The sequence below is a fragment of the Sinohyriopsis cumingii genome, chromosome 19 (genome assembly GCF_028554795.1).
Source record: "Sinohyriopsis cumingii isolate HCF-2022 chromosome 19, ASM2855479v2, whole genome shotgun sequence".
NCBI classification, from domain to species: Eukaryota; Metazoa; Mollusca; class Bivalvia; order Unionida; family Unionidae; genus Sinohyriopsis; species Sinohyriopsis cumingii.
The window spans coordinates 59,935,360-59,949,524 of NC_142979.1; the positions used below are offsets into that span (position 1 = coordinate 59,935,360).

Genomic DNA, 14,165 nt, shown 5'->3' on the forward strand with positions numbered 1-14,165 from the left:
GATAATTTCGTTTATGATAATTAGCCTTCAACACGTGTTTAATGAAATCTGGATTTCTTTGAGATCCCGGTAAATTATAAATAACTTGTGCTATCGCCGTATTATTTGACTCACCGTTCAGAAATTTCTTAATCTCTTCGTCAATATCACGAGAAGTTGTTATTCGTTGGTTAGGATTTCTGGGACATATTACAACATAACAATCTGAATAAACATTTACAAGGCAAGCAGCATATTTATCCTCAATACGATCATAGAAATTATTATATCCATGTCGACGTTCACAGATGATGCAATAATGTCCTGGACGTCTTGATATAACAAGTCTGTTTCTGCTGGATGAAATAATACTCGTGAGTTGATCAGGTTGGCCTGTCAAGGAGTAAGAGATTTTATTTATATCATCTTGTGAAATCTGATCACAATAGATACTTTGATCACTTTCGATTTTATTATCGTTAATTTTTAAATATCTTTCTTGAATTAACGTTGGACAAGAAAGTAATTCAGATGCGGTGAATTTATTGTTGTGTGAAATAAGAGTTTTACATAAATTCGTTTCGCCTAATTTGTATGATCTTGTGCCGGAGAGTTTTATACTATAAATTCCAGCTTGTTTATCAATCTGCCATGCTGGATTTTTTTTTATCAGCAGTTTTTATGATTAATTCTTTGTCTTTCGACAGATACCGGAGTTGGTTTACATAATACGTGATATCCTGAATTTGTTTCAAACAGAAATATTTTATTTCTACGACAATCACATAAATACGCGAAATAATCAATGACCTCTTCAGTATTTATTTTCTCGTCACTAGGTTTTATTTCGTTCTCTTTGTAAGAATACATGTTCGTTTCGTATTAGTATTTTGTATCAAGATCAAACACAGGATATCTTTTCCTGTTCGTTAGGATAATTTCAGTGACGGGCGATTGTCTTTAGAAATAAAATTAAAATCATCAACAGAAGTAAAAATATAAAATTTGATGAAAAGTCGTATTATTATTCCTTGTAGCAGATAACCACATTCCACAAAAAATATTTAATGATTGTTGTTTATTATCAAAATAAACAGCATTATTAAGCGAGTCGACATAATATGAACAATAATTACGTAAATAAAACCAACTGAACTTAGCGGCATCCTGTAGTTCATCATCAGGTATGTTTTCAAACGTTTTATTTATATCATCTTCTTTTGGTCCAAGACAGTCAAGAAAATCATCATTATCATCATCATCATCTGATTTTATATTTAATGACTTGGAATTGATATATTCAACAACTTCATCGGATTTAATCTGATAATATGCAGGTATTATCTCACATAATAAATCTCAAGTATATCCAGTAGAAGCCTGTGATTCTGTATTTTGAATCATTATTATTATATCTGATGTCTGATTAAAAATTAGTTATATTTCTTAAACATATTTATATTTTCAATTAAAAATAAGGAAAATATATATCATGGTACAAAAAATATAGATGGCTCTTACAAGGATCAACTGATTTATGTAATAAGAGATGTTATGATGAGTTTTGTGGAGCGCATAAATCATAGTTAGAGAACAGAAAATCTGTTGGTCCCAGACCGTGTCTAAATTGTAAGAAAGGAGTTCGTGGAAAATTTCAACTTTGTACCGATTGTGGAGGAGGCCGATATAGACAGTTGATTATTATATTAGAAGTGGAAATAAGGATCCAGAATGAACCGTCCAACATCTAAAAATAATTCTTACGAAGCTCTTCCAACAACTGAGGAGTTTTTACAACATCGTGAAAGTAAATCATCTTCCCCTTGACTTAGCAAAGTTAATTTTTACAATTTCGTTCTGAGATGTCTATCAACAAAAAATGATTATCATACATGTCACACTGACGATAGAAACCTCAGAATGATCAAATAATTGTTCTATCACGCATATTTTGCGACTGGGGAAAAAGGGCATTTCATGCATAACAAGTTTTAATTGCTCCCTTTTCCCCATCAATGACAGAGACCTCAGAATGATTAATTAAGTTCTATCATTACAATAATATCTTAAGATTTTTCGCCATATGATCAAATAAATCAATAAAAGGATCAGTCATCCAATCCTCGATTTTATCGTTATTATGAAGAAGATCCAAAATGAACCGTCCAACAAATACAAATAATTACGACGAAAAATATTTTACGACACATTTAGTTCTTTAAGCATCTCTCTCCTAAAATGTAATATTTTAATTTTTCTCCTTGGCTTATTTTGTTATGTATATTTGATTTTATTATATCTTATTTAATATATATTTATTTTAATTTAATTGTCAGTTTTAACTTTTATACATTTTTCATTCCATCCTGTTGTAATGTAATTTATTCACTTGAGATGATACCTTTTCCAGAAAATAATTTGACCTTGACTGTTCGTTTTGTAAACAACCAGGTGTTGATCTTGATCCTGGCCTTGATTCAAAATTTGTAGCAACCATGTAAATAAGTTCTATTTTTATTTTAAAATGATTGGCTGTTGTCAAGGCCATGATGGGACTAAGTGTTTAAGATGTAAACAATTTTTTATTGTTTATTTCTTACAGTAAAATGATTGGTTTTCGTTAGTACCACACTGTGTGTACGTGATCTTTAATAAGTACCTAATTTCTATAGGGTTCTGGAACTTGATCACGTGAATACCTTTTTGCGTTTTAGAAGACGATATAACCTTTGTTTTGGAGAGTTATTCTCAGTTAGTTGGGCTTTTTCTTTGATTGGAAGTTGTATGTTGTGTTGTTTGGAGTTATTTAAAATTAATTGGATTAGAGTTATTTCAAACTACTTGGATTCAAAAGGGTTAATTATTTTTTCCTGGACAATAATTGTGCTCATGTGAATTTCTTGAACAATGACAGTTCTTATATAAAAAAAAAATATTCAGCTTTCCAAAACCGGAGTGATAATTCTTGTTTCTACAAGAAACTGTAGACTTCAACACTACAGGTTACAGCATACGTCATCGTCTTCCATCTTGGATTCTTCGTCGGGATTCGAACTTGAAATCAGTAGAACATTTTGCAATTAGGACTTCAGCAATTTTTTCGTGGATTATTCTTGGATTACTTTTGGATTAGATTCTTAAAACCTAAGTTCATATTTTATTTCTTCATTTTTACAGAATTTTTTCAGGGAAATAAATTATTCTGTTTTTTCTTCAAAGCTTGTTGGTTTCGCTCTTTCTTGTATTACTGTTTATTCGAGCCATAACACGTAACAATTTATGCAGATTATTTTTGTAGAAGCCAGAGCAATATATTTTCTGAATAAAGTGATTCAAATTTAGACATAGACCCGCGCCAGACAAACATTCAAATCCAACTAGAATATTTTCTCGAGGCAGACATAAAAATACAGACATGATTTATGTTACTCAGCGATATACACAAATACCTAAAGTGATCAGAGATAACTGTAATATTTTAGTTGTGTTTAATGGAGTCGATACACATACTCTGCGAAACATTCATCAGACTTTGTGTAGTGGGGACAAGAACATGATTAAGTTCAAAAACTTCTTTTCAAAAGCACAATCTACCCCACATGGATTTATACCAATAAATTTACACGTTCCTCTATTGCGATATCGTATAGGTCTTGATAAAATATTTGGTTGAGAGACTGATATAATAAGGATTTAATTACTCACACATTACAGCAGCAGGGAGGGTGCGACCTCAGTGAAACGTGCGGCGGGTAAACGAACGCACATACAAATTTTAAAAAACACGAACGACAAAGATAAAGTAACAACAACATTTTTAAAAAAATAACCCAATTAGAGAAACTCTCGGTTTTAGTTAGAGGCTTCAGTTTGACGTTACTGACCTTATATTCTTTATTTTCGTTGGAAGCTTTCTTTTTCAAAAATGACGTATCAGCAAAAGATCTGTTCACCCTCTCTGCTGCTGCATCTAACAATGGGAAACTAGGAATTATCCTCTGAAGTTCCATAGGGCTGTGTTGCGTGTAATCCATCATGGAAATACACTCTGACAAATTACACAAGTATCATGCTGATAGGCGAATTTTACTACTTGACCGTATGATACCTAATTTGGAGCCAATATTCATGTTATCAACTGTCAGGACTTTATCTTATCAACCACATGAAAGGCACAACTTCGCAATCGGGGCCCCCGAGTGTTCGAGTGGTCTAAAGCGCTCACCGTCACGGATCACTGCCATCCCACCTCTATCTGCGTGGGTTCGAGTCTCGGGTTTGGCCAATGTGGGTGTGTGAGAAAGCTTGCCGGCAGCTTCTCGTGGATCGGTGGTTCTTTCCGGGGTTTTCCCGGGTTCTTCCTCCACCATTTATACTGACCGCCATGTATAGCCTATCTTGTGCTCAACCATACAACAACAACTTCACAATGCGAACGAATTTATCATGCCTGGTACACTACTGTTCTTTGACGAGCAAACATGGGACTATTTTGGGTCCGCATAGAAGACGAATATAAACTGAGGTTCTGTACAGCCCCGTTTTGACTAAAAGCGTTACTAAGGATTACATAGGTGAACTCGGGATTACATAGGTGAGTGAAATAAAAGTCGTCAATGGTTGTAAATTACTCTGGTATGTCTAATGTATGCCTACTACTACTACTATCGTCGATCAACGTCCGGTGAATTTCTTCAGTTAACACGGGCTCATATGATGATGTCATATGGGAGAACTTTAATAGAAGAGCGTACGGAACTTATTTAATCTTATTCAGGAAATCTGGAAACTGACCTCTGTCCTTTGAAGAATGCTAATTGACATTGTGAGTTTATTTACGAGTTTGAGTATTTTTTTTATTCTTCATTTTCTTCACAATGTAAACAGCATTAGATACACCGTTTCCCCTGGGGAACCTCTGAATAGCTTTAAATGCCTGTTCACGGAGCGGTCCATGTTTACCGGTGGAGGGATTAAGATATATACCTTTAAAGGTTGGGGTACAATTAAAGATTAGGGTACAATCTCGTTTTGTGAAGTTAAAAGTTGTAAAGGAGTATAAATGATGGCAATACACAATAAGTTTGTAACGGCAATGGGGACTAATGGAATGTTTACTGTGTAATGCACTCATGCCCCCGGTAAATATTGACTGTTCTTCACGAAGAAACTATACCTTCATCACCGTCTGTACAACAAACGACAGTCATAAGCTGATAAAACTCTCTCTCTCTCTTTCTCTCTCTCTCTCTCTCTCTCTCTCTCTCTTGAGGATTGTACTCGTATGACAGTCTTATGCCACAGGAACACGAGAAGCATAGATGCTGATCTCCCATGCCATGATTTTTGTAATTTCTGATTTAATATTTTTTTTAAAAATGTCTTTCATATTAACATTTTCAATCCCACAGGAACAGTTTGAATTTTCACCTATTTGTTTTAGCTCGCTTCTGGCATAGACGTTAGCATGTATACAGCCAAACTGCATCTCAAACATTCTTTCTTCCAAGTTGTATACATCATTTTGTGGCGAGGCTCGTATTATATACTCCGGGGAAGGGTTTAAGGGGATACACTTTTTGTTAACGTATGTATTGTATTAGAATTAACAGCAAAGCAGCAGCATGGGGAAGGCGGTCGGTCAGCCGGAGGGGGGGGGGCAGAACCCCTACCCCACCAAGGCCCCGATTCTTCAATCCGAGCCTTGTGAAAATGTTGATTTTTATGTTGTTGCTAAAAGCCAATCCGGGCCTTGTATGTAAGTCTGGTTGGCAAGATAAAATCAACACGGCCAACCATTTTCACTGAAGCACAACAACAACGCCCAGATGCAGTCTCGGGATGCAAAAAGAAATAGGGGACATCCATTTAGGACGTGCACAAAAATCTGGCAAAGCTTGACCCCTACCCCCTCCTTGTACACATGCATACTTTTTTACACACCCTACCTGCGTACGTACGCTTGACGCCCCCCCCCCCCCTTCTATAGAACGGCCTATATTTAATACACGCAGAAACGATAAAGGATTAATAATAATAACGTGTTTAATTACACAGATAGTCCACCGACGTTGAATGTCTGGCTGCATCAAAGAAATAAGCTGCGTAACTTTAAATAGTTTGGCTAGTGTCCACTAAAATTCTAACGCCGACTGAACCCAGTCGAACAGGTTACGTATTCGACAAATTATTATCGAGGTCTTACCACCCACCACCCTCGTTTCTTATGTGTACGTACATTATCAGTAGACCCCCCAAAAAAAATAACGCCCCCCCCAAAATAAAACGCAAGCGTACGCATTTAGGTTAAGCCCCTCCCCCTCCATGTGTACGTACAAAATGGACGACCCCCATATGGGCCACGCATGTCACTGCGTTTACTGAGTTTGATGTGCATTTTAGTATACAGGTTGCCCCTCCAAAGATTCTATCGAGACCAATGCGATAACGTGTTTTTGGATCATGTAAACTCATTGTAATGAATCTATGTGGAGTTCTCTGAGCATGCGCAAAGAAGTTTATAAACTCATTTGTGACCATGTAGTGGGGACACCAAGTCTGATGAATATTTCGCAATGTATGTATGTCAACGCCGTTAAAGATAACCAAAAATGACAGTTGTCTCTGATCACTTTGGGGATCTGAGTGTACATCTATGTTTTTATGTCTGCCTCATGAAAATATTCTGGCTGGATTTATTTGTTTGTCAAGCATGACATCATCGTAAACCACAAGATTATTACTACTACCATCAAGATCTTCAACCGACGGTGCATCATTGATGTCGGTAATAAATTCAAGAATACCTGTATCCATGGAATAATTTGCAACTTCATTGAATTCCTTGAGGACATCATGGCGCTACTAATTAAAGTTTGTCCCATTTAAACCGCTCCAATGGCCTAGTGGTTAGAGCGTCCGCTTCGGATGCGTGAGGTCGTGGGTTCCATCCCCGGCCGAGTCATATCAAAGACATAAAAAATGATACTAACAGCTGCCTCACTTGGCGCGCAGAGGGCCCCGAGTGGCCGAGTTAGCTAAAGCGCTCTCCGTTACGGATCACTGCCATCTCACCTCTTTCTGTGTGGGCTTGAGTCTCGGATTCAGCCAATGTGGGGATGTGAGAAAGCTTGCCGGTAGCTTCTCGTGGGTCGGTGGTTCCTTCCGGTGGTTTCCCGGGTTCTTCCTCCACCATTAATACTGGCCGCCATGTATAGCCTATCATGTGCTGAAAAATAGCGTTAAGAGGTTAATGCTAGGACTGGTCGACCTGGTGTCAGGATAATATGACTGGGTGGGACATCATGCTACACGTCTGCGGCATGATGCCCCAGTGCTAGACATCACTATAAACTGTCACACTGCAGACATCGTAGCGATATGGTTGAAAAATTGTTAAAGCTACGTTAAAAATCAAAATCACACAAACACACACCCATTTGAACCATCTCATTACCAGGTTGATCAACAACTGAGTTTTACCAGACCCAGATGGACCAGTGATAATGGCTCGAATACAACTTGGTAACGCCGGATGATGCTTGATGGGTGATTGCTTTGTATCGCTGCAAGGTCAGTCACGTTAAGTTTGTAGGAATATGTAATATTTATAGTCATATGTCTATATTGTGTTCGATGCAAGACGGTCAATTGTGTAAAATGTGGCACGAGAAAAAAAATACAAGTTTGTGAGTATGCCTAGTGTGCAACGGGGTGGTGTTATTTTATTGCATACCAAAGACTTACAAAATTGGTATTAAGAACTGCTTCACTTGGCGCTCAGGGGGCCTCGAGTGGCCGAGTGGTCTAAAGCGCTCTCCGTTACGATTACTGCCATCTCACCTCTTTCTGCGTGGGTTCGAGTCTCGGATTGAGCCAATGTGGGTATGTGAGACAGCTTGCCAGAAGCTTCTCATGGGTCAGTGGTTCTTTCCGAGGTTTTGCGGTTTCTTCCTCCACCATTTATACTGGACGTCATGTATAGCCTATCCTGTGCTAAATAATGGCGTTAAACCCTACATCAGCAACTAATTTAAGCAATTTCACTGTCTGATATTACACCGTCGTTTAACCCCGTTGACAGTATCGATGATTTTTTTATACGTGCATGATTCGCCGCCCACGTATTTCTATGTGTTCATGTACTTTCTTAACCGCACATGTTGATAATTTCTTTCGCGATAATATTAAGGATTTCAGCAGTGCCAACAACATCAGCAACACCGATTCCTATCACTGGCGATATCACCTGCGTCGCTGATAACGTACCGATTAACGTTATTGTTCGAGTGACCAGTGAGTACACCACATATACGACATTGTCCATAACGATGATATGTCTGCGGTATTTTTTGTTTTTGTTTGTTTTGTCATGTGCTCCACGATGATTTTTTTCAGCGATGCCTTCCACTCATATGCTTGATTATATCTGTAAGATCGTGTGGAATTCGTTGTCTCGCTGCCTTGTATACTAAGTAAATCTATCGGTTGAATGATGCCATGGATATGTTGTAAATATCCTAAATTTCGCAGAGCTAAACATGGAGACCCTGTACATCCCAGTGACCTCAGCGATATTTTTGATGCTGTTATTTTGTTTTGACCGTGTTGGTAATCCAAACTCCACTGTGTATACAATGTTGTTGAATGGAGCAGTATGAATTACACATGCACCAAATTATTCTGTCGCTCCCAGCTACGTCGATGATTCCGCTTGATATATTTGCAACTTTTGTTGATCGCCATGATTGACGTTTGAACGTTGAGTAAATCGATGAGTTTTGTGTTTATTTCAGCGAACTTCACGTTGACGACCATTGGATTTCCATAGAAGTCATCGGTGAATTTATCAAGTCTTCGAAAGTTTCTGCGAAGACCAGTAAATGTGCTTACGTGAACGTCATACTCAGCTCGCAACATGGCTAATCTTCTATCAGTCTTGGCGTCGCTGTCATCCACGTATTTCTTCGTTGCATTTTGGTCGTCCGACTATGGTTCTCTCAGAACAACCATTTTGTTTCCATTCGTGCTGAGTTCACCGGTCCTTGTATCACCTGTTTTACACTTGAGTCTCTGATTCTTCCGCGGTCAGTAAATACCAAGATATTATTGGCGGTCCCACCTAAAATTCTCTGGACAATATCAGTCCACCTAATATTGCTTGTCTTTAGCCGCTTTTGTTGATTCTGAAAAACAATAACCTCATCTCGGTCAACCCCGGTGAGTCATAAGATCAGCAAGTTCATCTTGTATTGCATGCACAGATATATCAATGTCACCGAGACTAGGTTTCTTAATTATAGCAAGAGAGCTTCCGTACATATCAGCTAATAATTGATAGGATTTATTTATTTCAATTATTCACTGGAATTACAAAAAATACGCTAATTCTTTTCAGACTAAATCACTATTTTGGGATTATTGTGAATTCGTTTATGGACATTTTTCGTTATATCATTGTGATACATGAATACTGTTTGCACATAAACACCGTTCTAGGCTCTTGGCACATCAGCACATTTAAAATTGGAATTCATTTGGAACACCATTGGAATTCATTTGGAATACTCTATACTTTTGTACTTGTGATAGAACTACGAGTTTGGGAATTTAATTCACAATACTATAATTTTTTTGTATTCTTAGGGAATAAATTATTTGTTGAATTTTACCATACTTTTTGGTTTTCACTCATTTCTGTTACTTAGTTTAAGACCATAGAGTTGTGACAATACTCCTGGCACATTGTGTTGGTGTAATTCTAATAAAGAGCAATATGAGTATGCCCTATTAGAGACCAGAGTGACTGTTGTGTTCCATGTGCTGTATCATAAATTATAAAGCTTAATGGAAAAAAATAGGTAACAGGTTCCACTGATGGGAATTGAATAACATGTATGAGATCTATTCTGCTTGTAATATGAGCGTATTCCACGTATTCATTTTATTTGTAACGTCTGCGGTTTAACCCGACTGGTATATTTGTCATGCATTGGAACAATTTCTGATCTTAAATTACTTCCTGTTTGAATTCTGATTTATCACTGACCTTTGGACATGATCAAGTTACAGTTTACTAAACATCAGTGAAAAAATTAAGATGTAGTAAATGTTATATGTAGTGTTTCACGGTATGTTAGCCCCATACTGGCTCTGTGGTGCCAACCAAAAGCAAAAGTCCTATAAATGCGAATACAAAGACAAAAATAAAAATTCACTTCCTAAGCCAGCATAAACATTAAGTACTTAAAAATAGTAAATCTTTTATGTTTGTGCCAAAATTACTTTAGAAAAACCAACATGTAACAAATATAGTGCCTTAGTTCTTGCAAATTTTGTATTCAGATATGCATGTATGTGATTATTAAAAATTAATAGAATATAAAAAGTGTTTTGTTGACATGTTGAAGACAAGAGTAGAATAACTCCTGCAGCACCTCAGAAGGTGATTTTAGCAATGTTAGTCATATGACAACATATACTATTATTGTTCTCAGGAGATAAACAGTGGTCTGTAAAACCTTTTCAAGTAAGATTTTATATGTATGGATCCAGACATGCTATTCATGTGATCTCATATGTATGGATACAGACATGCTATTCATGTGATCTCATATCTATGGATGAATACATGCTATTCATGTGATTTCATATGTATGGATGCAGACATGCTATTCATGTCATATCATATGTATGGATGCAGACATGCTATTCATGTGATATCATATGTATGGATGCAGACATGATATTCATGTGATTTCATATGTATGGATGTGAGCATGCTATTCATGTGATTTCATATGTATGGATGCATACATGATATTCATGTGATTTCATATGTATGGATGCAGACATGCTATTCATGTGATATCATATGTATGGATGCAGACATGCTATTCATGTGATATCATATGTATGGATGTAAGCATGCTATTCATGTGATTTCATATGTATAGATGCAGACATGCTATTCATGTGATTTCATATGTATGGATGCAGACATGCTATTTGTGTGATTTCATATGTATAGATGCAGACATGCTATTCATGTGATCTCTTATGTATGGATGCAGACATGCTATTCATGTGATCTCATATGTATGGATGCATACATGTATTAATGTGATTTCATATGTATGGATGCAGACATGTTATTCATGTGATTTCATATGTATGGATGCAGACATGATATTCATGTGATTTCATATGTATGGATGCATACATGATATTCATGTGATTCATATGTATGGATGCAGACATGCTATTCATGTGATTTCATATGTATTGATGCAGACATGCTATTCGTGTGATTTCATATGTATGGATGCAGACATGCTATTCATGTGATTTCATATATATGGATGTAAGCATGCTATTCATGTGATTTCATATGTATGGATGCAGACATGCTATTCATGTGATCTCTTATGTATGGATGCAGACATGCTATTTATGTGATCTCATGTATGGATACATACATGTATTAATGTGATTTCATATGTATGGATGCAGACATGTTATTCATGTGATTTCATATGTATGGATGCAGACATGTATTAATGTGATTTCATATGTATGGATGCAGACATGTTATTCATGTGATTTCATATCTATGGATGCATACATGCTATTCATGTGATTTCATATGTATGGATGCAGACATGTATTAATGTGATTTCATATCTATGGATGCAGACATGTTATTCATGTGATTTCATATCTATGGATGCATACATGTTATTCATGTGATTTCATATGTATGGATGCAGACATGCTATTCATGTGATATCATATGTATGGATGCAGACATGCTATTCATGTGATATCATATGTATGGATGCATACATGATATTCATGTGATTTCATATGTATGGATGTGAGCATGCTATTCATGTGATTTCATATGTATGGATGCATACATGATATTCATGTGATTTCATATGTATGGATGCAGACATGCTATTCATGTGATATCATATGTATGGATGCAGACATGCTATTCATGTGATATCATATGTATGGATGTAAGCATGCTATTCATGTGATTTCATATGTATAGATGCAGACATGCTATTCATGTGATTTCATATGTATGGATGCAGACATGCTATTTGTGTGATTTCATATGTATAGATGCAGACATGCTATTCATGTGATCTCTTATGTATGGATGCAGACATGCTATTCATGTGATCTCATATGTATGGATGCATACATGTATTAATGTGATTTCACATGTATGGATGCAGACATGTTATTCATGTGATTTCATATGTATGGATGCAGACATGATATTCATGTGATTTCATATGTATGGATGCATACATGATATTCATGTGATTTCATATGTATGGATGCAGACATGCTATTCATGTGATTTCATATGTATTGATGCAGACATGCTATTCGTGTGATTTCATATGTATGGATGCAGACATGCTATTCATGTGATTTCATATATATGGATGTAAGCATGCTATTCATGTGATTTCATATGTATGGATGCAGACATGCTATTCATGTGATCTCTTATGTATGGATGCAGACATGCTATTCATGTGATCTCATATGTATGGATGCATACATGTATTAATGTGATTTCATATGTATGGATGCAGACATGTTATTCATGTGATTTCATATGTATGGATGCAGACATGCTATTCATGTGATTTCATATGTATGGATGCAGACATGTATTAATGTGATTTCATATGTATGGATGCAGACATGTTATTCATGTGATTTCATATGTATTGATGCAGACATGTTATTCATGTGATTTCATATATATGGATGCAGACATGTTATTCATGTGATTTCATATGTATTGATGCAGACATGCTATTCATGTGATTTCATATATATGGATGCAGACATACTATTCATGTGATTTCATATATATATATATATATTGTGGAATCCTTTTTGGCTGTAGCCCTTTTTCAGCTGCCATCTGTAAGAAGCATGGTTATATGTCTGGGAACATGTATTCTGCAGAGAGCAGCTGATAAAATCTTACACATATAAGTATATAAAATTGTGTCCATATTCATACACATGGGATTTATGCCATATCCGTATTTGTATATGCTTCTATGCATATTGAAAGCTTCTATAAATATTGAAAGCTTCTATAAATATTGAAAGCTTCTATGCATATTGAAAGCTTCTATAAATATTGAAAGCTTCTATGCATATTGAAAGCTTCTATACATATCAAAAGCTTCTATGCATATTGAAAGCTTCTATAAATATTGAAAGCTTCTATGCATATTGAAAGCTTCTATACATATCAAAAGCTTCTACAAATATTGAAAGCTTCTATGCATATTGAAAGCTTCTACAAATATTGAAAGCTTCTATAAATATTGAAAGTTTCTATACATATTGAAAGCTTCTATACATATTGAAAGCTTCTATAAATATTGAAAGCTTCTATAAATGTTGAAAGCTTCTATGCATATTGAAAGCTTCTATAAATATTGAAAGCCTCTATGCATATTGAAAGCTTCTATACATATCAAAAGCTTCTATGCATATTGAAAGCTTCTATAAATATTGAAAGTTTCTATGCATATTGAAAGCTTCTATACATATCAAAAGCTTCTACAAATATTGAAAGCTTCTATGCATATTGAAAGCTTCTACAAATATTGAAAGCTTCTATAAATATTGAAAGCTTCTGTACAGATTGAAAGCTTCTATAATATTGAAAGATTCTATAAATATTGAAAGCTTCTATACATATTGAAAGCTTCTATACATATTGAAAGCTTCTATAAATGTTGAAAGCTTCTATGCATATTGAAAGCTTCTATAAATATTGAAAGCTTCTGTAAATATTGAAAGCTTCTATGCATATTGAAAGCTTCTATAAATATTGAAAGCTTCTATAAATATTGAAAGCTTCTACAAATATTGAAAGCTTCTATAAATATTGAAAGCTTCTATAAATATTGAAAGCTTCTATACATATCAGAAGCTTCTACAAATATTGAAAGCTTCTACAAATATTGAAAACTTCTATAAATATTGAAAGCATCTTTACAGATTGAAAGCTTCTATAATATTGAAAGATTCTATAAATATTGAAAGCTTCTATACATATTGAAAACTTCTATGCATATTGAAAGCTTCTATGAATATTGAAAGCTTCTATAAATATTGAAAGCTTCTATAAATGT

The 14,165-nt window shown here is 35.5% G+C and overlaps 1 protein-coding gene across 4 annotated transcripts in view; it reads left to right on the forward strand.

Annotated features, from left to right (window-relative positions):
• Nucleotides 1–4,079: 4,079 nt before the first annotated feature.
• Nucleotides 4,080–14,165, forward strand: part of LOC149775793 (uncharacterized) — a 29,445-nt gene continuing 19,359 nt past the window's right edge. Inside the window, exons 1-2 of one of the 4 annotated variants that reach the window (XM_089943579.1) lie at nucleotides 4,080–4,573; nucleotides 8,775–9,198. The gene's annotated coding sequence lies outside the window, so the exon portion shown is untranslated. Of the gene's footprint in view, nucleotides 4,574–4,617; nucleotides 4,805–5,212; nucleotides 5,328–8,774; nucleotides 9,199–14,165 lie in introns of those variants that run through there. The other 3 variants (XM_089943578.1, XM_089943580.1, XM_089943581.1) reach the window with 3 other exon arrangements.